The sequence below is a fragment of the Epinephelus moara genome, chromosome 8 (genome assembly GCF_006386435.1).
Source record: "Epinephelus moara isolate mb chromosome 8, YSFRI_EMoa_1.0, whole genome shotgun sequence".
NCBI lineage: Eukaryota > Metazoa > Chordata > Actinopteri > Perciformes > Serranidae > Epinephelus > Epinephelus moara.
This window is the reverse complement of record NC_065513.1, coordinates 45,978,216-45,985,842: the sequence shown is the minus strand read 5'-3', so window position 1 is coordinate 45,985,842 and position 7,627 is coordinate 45,978,216. Positions and strand designations below refer to the sequence as shown.

General features: G+C 39.7%; 1 protein-coding gene and 1 long non-coding RNA gene across 2 annotated transcripts in view; one reads left to right on the top strand and one right to left on the bottom strand.

The window, feature by feature from the left end:
* Nucleotides 1-7,627, bottom strand: part of LOC126394935 (protein mono-ADP-ribosyltransferase PARP14) — a 118,703-nt gene that overhangs the window by 87,231 nt on the left and 23,845 nt on the right. The window lies entirely within an intron of this gene.
* Nucleotides 20-3,229, top strand: LOC126393889 (uncharacterized). The gene is made up of 2 exons (XR_007570312.1): nucleotides 20-1,537; nucleotides 2,977-3,229. It is a non-coding gene; the product is annotated as an uncharacterized LOC126393889 (long non-coding RNA).

Here is a 7,627-nt window from a genome sequence, read left to right as displayed (position 1 = left end):
TCAGACTGTTATTCCAAGTGTCTGACAGCATCATGAAAGGATCCCTACAGAGATAGAGCTTTGTGTTTAACCAGAAACAGCCCTGAAGTCACCGTCACCAAACCCACCAGACTCCATTTAGATAAGCAGTCATGTTAGTGTGTATAGAGGCAGCATGTTGTCACATCTAACTGGTGAGTTAATTTGAACCAAACCAGAGCTGCTGATTGTTGAACAGTGGAAAGATGAACCAAGACCATTTTTGTAAGTTTTATTTTGTTTCTGTCGACTCTGAATGAAGTGTGTTTAATGATGATAAGATGACTGTTGATCTAAATCAGGGGTCTGCAACCTTTGCCATTAAAAGAGCCATTTTTGACCAAGAATAATTTGAAAAAATCTGTGTGGAGCCGCAAAACATGTTTGAGCCTTATAATCAAGGTAATTAGCCTATTAAGTCTAAATTAGCGTATACTTATGGTCTAAATAAGCATTTGTTAATATGTTTTACCACACAGTGGCCACTGTGCAGGGCACTATTTATGATTATTTGGTACTTAAATTTTGCAGAGCTGGCAGTGAGAGCAAACAAATCTGTCCACACACTACTACATTCTCTATTTTATTCAATTTACTTTTTTGGATTTGGCATCCATAGCTAACCAGCCACTGCTATCGAGGTTCAGCAACATTTGGATTCATAGAATGAATCTCCATAGAATTCTTTTCTCAAAGGCTCAAGGAGCCACTGGACAGGGGCTAAAGAGCCACATGTGGCTCCGGAGCCACAGGTTGCCTACCCCTGATCTAAATGGAGTCTGGTGGGTTTGGTGACGGTGATTTCAGGGCTGTTTCTGGTTAAACACAAAGCTCTATCTGTAGGGATCCTTTCATAATGATTGTTGTTTTAGAAATTCTGTTTTCACTTCTTTACTGCCACAATTTGTTTAACTTTGAAAACCCCAATAATACAGTCCTCACCTCCTGACAGAGGTGGTTTTAAGGGTTATAAAAATACATGATGTCACTAAACTGAACAAATAAAAAGATGACAAAAAGACAAGCGAGAGAAGGATGAGGAGGATAACATTAGCAGAGAGCTTGATGTATGTGGATTTTAGGATCGTCAGGATGAGGTGTCGTGACTTTAACTGTCTGTAGTGCAGAGAAAATAATTCAGAAAGGATTTAAACACACACGTGGACGTCACTCCAGGAGGAGAACAAAAACCAGTGACTCAGACTGGTTTATTAACGGCAGCATCACTGGCCTCAGCTGCTCACTGTGTCTCACTGACAGTCAGGACGTCCAGATGTGCAGTTCTCACCTTCATGTCTGTCTGTCTGTCTGTCTGTCTGTCTGTCTGTCTGTCTGTTTGTCTCCAGCTGTGGGAACAAGAGGTCCTGTCAGGTCCCCGTCACTGAGCTGGTGTTTGGTGAATACCCCTGTAAGGAGCAGACCAGGTACCTGGAGGTGTCCTACACCTGCGCCACACCTCCTCCTCCTCCTCCTCCTCCTCCTCCTCCTCCTCCTCCTCCAGCTCCAATCAAACCTGACTGTACGTACACACACACACACACACACAAATCTATACGTTGACATGATACATTTACTGCTCCCTGAGGCCTCATCCAGGCTCAACATTAGATTCGTGCACAGACACAGAGCCTTCTCTGTGAAGTGTAGTTCCAGTGACAAAGACATTTTAAAATGGTGGAACATAACAAATCCATATTAAAGTAAAAATAATTCTCCGACCACACGTCGAGATGTGCTGCAGAGGCTAACAATGTACGGCTGTGGACGGGGTCAGCAACAAGACGTATTTTAGACACCTAATAAAAGTCTCATCTAAAAATATCTACAACAGTTTGAGTGTGCACTTCACTGAGAGTATTGTCACTGCTTTATGTTAACGTCAGACAGTCCTCAGTGTCCTACGTTAGTTCTATTGTTTTATAATTATTCTATTAATTAGTTTTTTTATCTGTATTTGTCTTATTGCTATTTCCCTGATTGTTTTTAGATCTTATTTTATTCTATATTTTATCCTGCATGTTATTTGAATCTTTAATTTTTTTTATATTTAGTAGCAACACTGTAGTTTTGACCTTGTTTTATCTTCTATTATTGTTTTAAATTATTATTGTATGACACAGTGTGCATTAGTTTCCCACTCCTTTTTCTGATTTAACTTTGTTATTCTCTGTATTTTTCAATCAAAATGTGAAGCACTTTGAATGACATTAATTTGTTTTGAAAGGTGCTATATAAATAAAATTTGATTGATTGATTGATCCAGACTCCATTGAGAAAACCAGTGATTTAACCTCAGTGAACGCAGGAGCTGCTGGTCGACTGCTGCCTCCATCTGTTAGTGTGTTTGTGTCACTGTGTGACTTTGCTGAATCTGAATTAAACCTTTAAAACACCAAAGTCACACAGTTACAAAAACTGTGAAGAAGAGAGAGATGTAAAGGCTTAATTTTCCAGTTGGGAATCAGTCTGACGTTAAAGTGAAGCTGTGATAACACTCTCAATACATCACACACTGTAACTGACACACTTTGTTGGTGCCCCGCCCACAGCAGGACGCCACTCAGCTTCATGTCAGACTCCAGCCTGCTTCTCCAAACTCACATCTACAGCATGTAAAACACTGACTCTGGATCAGTGCCTCACGCAGCACCACAACAAAATACAGAACTGTCCCTTTAAATTAGAGCTTTTGTTTGTCACTGTATATTAAATCAAAATGTTTTCACATCTTACAGTAAACTGTAATTTTTATTCTGTATTTATTCTTTTTTTTCATCTGATCTTATTTTAATTCTGTTTTACTTTGTTACACCTTAAATTTGTTTTATTATTGAAAGGTGCTTTTTGTTTTCCTTCCTCTTTCCAAATTAAACTCTTGTGACTCAGCGCCCCCTGCTGGCAGAGTGCACACACAGCACAGATAGTTTCTCTCATCTGTGTGTGTGTCTTTATCTGCAGGTAAGGACACATCAACCGACGAAGCCTGATGCTTTTAAAACGGTCTCGCTCATCACTGTGGACAAGAACAGTACAAGAGGACGCCGCCTTCATTTCTAACATGTGACTGAGTTTAAACGTCGTGCTGTGACGTCACATCTGTTTGTTCTTTGATATTTGACATCTGAACATAAAGTTTGTGAAGAGGAGGCTGAAGTGTCTGTAAAACATGTCTGAGCTTATTTTCTCCAATAAAATCAAAGTTTTCCTCTGACATCATTTATTATGTGAAGTTTGTTACTGTCACTGTTCAGCTGACACAAGATCTGAAGCCGCTGTTCGTGTGATAACACCGTTACAATGGGTAGAAATGTTGATCTTCACTCTGCTGTTTAATATCAGTGTTGTTCTTGGTCACAGCAGGAGATTGATTCTTCTTTTCATTAATATTGTGTTGAACTCTTTTGTTTTTTTGAACAGTGTCACCCGGTGTTAGCAAATTAAATTCTTTTCAAACACATCAAATCTATATTCCTTGACTGACTTGGCCCTCTTAGAGAAGGTACATCTCTTTCCTGACGGCAAAAGTGGAAACTCAGCATAGAGAGGGTGATGTGGGTCTGCCAAGATGACCTTTGCCCTCTGAATGGCTCTTGCTTGATAAACACTGTCAAGCTGCTGCAAGCTAGTGCCAGTGATTTTTTGGCAAACGATACTTCCCAGATGATTTTTATTAGTGATGCTGAGGTTCCCATACCAGCAAATCACTGCACAACTTAATATCGACCCAATAAAAGATGAATAGAACATTTTTAAAACCGATCTGTCAACATTAGAATCCCTCAGCTTCCTTAAGAAAAACAGTCTCTGATTGGCTTTTTTGCAGATATAGTCAGTGTTTATCATCCAAGATGGTGCCCAAGTACTTGTACTGGCTTACAATCTCCACAGCTGTACCATTAATGAAAGTGAGTTTTAGGGCAGGTGGGTTCTTCTGAAAATTGATCAGCATTTCTTTAGTTTTACTGACGTTTAGTTGTAAGCATGAATTATTGCACCATTCAATGAAATTGTCCATAACAGGGCCATGCATGGTCATGGTCCTGCAGGACGCTGACAATAACCGAATCATCTGCAAACTTTACAATGAATCTTGAGTCATCTGTGCTCTGGCAATCATTTGTGTACAGCACAGAAAGTAAGGGTGACAAGACACACCCTTGGGGTGAGCCTGTAGAGCATGTTGTGCCACTGACCCGAGTTCTTTGCGACCTCATAGTCAGGAAGTCAACCAGCCAACATATAGTGTCAAAGTCAAAGCCAGGTATTTCAGAGAGCCTCTTAGCTAAAATATACTGTAGGGCTGCATACAGTTCAAAGATGATGAGAAATCAACAAAGCACAAACAAGCATGAGCCCTCATTCCTTCCAAGCGTCCAACAACCTGATTTAGCAAAGTTGCCCTTATGCTGTTGCTAAGCGAATTGGAGAGGGTCAATAACACTTTGAGTCATCGACAAAAGGCTCTGCTTCATGATGCGTTCAAATCCTTTCATTACTAAAGAAGCAGGTGCCACTGGTCGATAATCATTCAGCGTTTTTGGCCACAGGGACAACGATGGATTCTTTCCATAATGTGGGAACTTTCTTTAGAGATAAAGAGAGCTGGAAAATGAATGTGAAAATGTCACTCAAAAATGGAGCATGATTTTTAAGAAGCCGACCACTGATCCCGTCAGGCCCACAACTTTTCCTCACGTTGGTTTGTTCAAATATTTTTGTGACCTCAAATTCATCAATAAGGATCTGGCTGCCGTCTGAAGAAACCCTGAATTCAGTCAGTTTATCGGAGTGATTATATGTGTCAAATCTCACATAGAATTGGATTAACTCATCTCCCAGGACAGAGTCAGGCTTATCAGGATTGAAAAGTTCCCTCTTTTTATCCTGCATTACCACCATAGATTTAATTGCTCCCCAGGCGTTGTGGGAGTTGCCATTCCTAAGTTCATCCTCTACTTTCCCTTTAAATTTCATTTTGGCCAGCTTTATTTCCTTCTTCACCAGTCTTTGGGCCTCTTTTTGTTGGTGAATGTCTCCTTGGTGGAAAGCTAGCTTTTTCTGATTTAAAATATTCTTAAGAGATTTAGTGACCCAAGGTTTATTATTTGGGTATATTGTAACTGTCTTCCTGGGGATGATCATTTGCTCACAAAAGGAAATGTATCCTGATACAGTGTCCGTCAGCTCAAGTCAGTGCCGGTTGGTGCTAGAAAGGCGCAATTATGGTCTGAAGAGCCAAGTGACGCAATTGCATAATATTTATATGCCCCTTTTATGGTGCCATAGCACAAGTCCAGCACCTTACCAGGTGTTGTTGGACAGGTTACATACTGGTAAAGGTGACCAAGGGCCTTTTTGAGACTGCAAGTATTGAAATCACCAAGTATGAAATGTGGGGCATCAGAGGAAATGCTTTGGAAACAGTGCACAAGTTTATCAATAGTGGCTGTTGCAATGTTGAATATAGACCACTGTCATAAAAACCTGTGGGATTTCCTGTGGTAAGTAAAACGGGCGCAGTGAAACAGATAGCAGCTCAATGTGAGGCTACAGATAGATTCCCTTATTATCACAGTCTTGCACCAGCGGGAGTTGACCTACAAGGACACGCCCCCTCCCTGTGTTTTGCCAGTCAGCTGTGCGTCACGATCAAGCCGGATAGGTTGACCGAAGCCATCAATACTATACTCCTGACTCGAGTCGTGTTCCTTTAGCCAGGTTTCAGTGCGATCACACAGGCAGTTTTATAATCCGGTGCGCACTTCACGCACACCTGAAGCTCGTCGATTTTGTTCCTCAGAGACTGCGCGTTTCCAAGGGTAACAGAGGGAAGTGACAAGCGGCGCAGCCCGAGTTTGCGTAGCCTCTGGCGCACCCCTCCTCTCCGTCCACGCGTCCTCCCTCGTACCGCTGTCAGCTGGCCATGTTTCCGTTCCGTTCTGTCCGCATCCACCTTTGCATATCTCTGCTGGAATGCCGACAGGTGACATCCAAGCGACAGAGGAACTGCCACATTGGATAAAGAAGTCACGGCAGTATTGAAGTCTGCGGGGCTGGATGTCTTGTTGAAAGTTTATCAGAGTCCCGAGAGCATCAAGTCCATAAACACGACACTCGTGAAAAAACTCATAATATCCACGATGACTCCACGCAGTTAAAGGTTTGAGAGAAAACACCATTCATGCGACAGACTGGTTAAAATCCACGTTTAAAAACAGTGAAATCAGTGAGACAGCGCTGTGGTGATGTGTGGTCGATCTCTGAGTTGATTATAAGATGCTTGTTTGTTTGTTTGTTTGTTTGTTTACTGACTGACTGGCTTGACAGCAGAAATTATATTTCAGAGTTTCTGTGTGAATAAAAAGATTCAAAGTCATGATTTGAGTTCATTTATAAGAGTATTTGATAAATAAGTAATTTAATTCATTGATGATCTTCATGATTATTAGTCATAAATACTGACTGGTTTTGTTCAGAATCAAAATCTAGATTAAAAAAAATAAATATTATTACATGTATAATTTAAAACAGAATTAATATATATTTTTTTAAAAATGCAATAAATACATTTAATGAATATTTAACACAGCATGAGACTGATCATAATAATTAATAGTATTGGACATGAAAACATGATGTTTTGGTTTAATCATTAATAATTTGATTTGTTATATAAGACGTGGATTTATCGGCTGAATGAACTAACATGATTTGTGTTTCTGAGGTTATCGACCGAACACTCACTCTGATCATGGCCTCAGTAAATGAAGGAGATGAGTTCAGACACTGATGATGGAGTGATGCTGTTTGTTAGTGTAGAAACACCTGCTCACACTGGACTCCACTGTGAACTACAAGAAGCTGATTAAAAAAGAAAAGAGTGATGAATAATGAGCATTAGAGATGAGGAAAATAGAGAAGAAAGAGAAAGAGATAAAATGTCTATAATTATCTATCTATATACACACATATATAAATATAAATATATTTGTACATATGTGTGTATATATATATTTATACACATATGTACAAATATATATGAAAATCCTGAAAAATAATAATTAGGGACTGTTCATTATTTATGGAGGGAGGGGGGGCAAAAGGGGAGGGCATGTCAAATAATTTTTTCAGCACAGGAGAGGGAATTTAAATTTAAATGCTTGTATTATTCATTTATTTATTTAATTTTACCACAGATTTTTAAAGAAAACACTGAAGGGTGTTTTTTTTTAAATCACCAAAGTGACACCATTACTCATGACAGAAACTGTAAAAACAGAAATGATCACTGGATTTTAATGTGCGACAAACGCTTCTCATCCATTCATTTTCCATGACCCCTTATCCCCCAACACTGAGCGCGTTTACATGCTGATTTCTGGAGTTACCTGATTATTCAAGTGGTCATGTAAACAGCATGATCCGATAGGCTTTATCAGATAAAAGTCATTATGTGATTATGAGAAATCAGATAAACACATCTAGCTTTTTCCCCAATAGTCAGATTATTCGGTGCATGTATACCCTTTAATCTGGTTTCTTTCGGGTCTTGCTGTTTTATACTCCCACTCCACCACATTTCAGAGGGAAATATTGTACTTTCTACTCC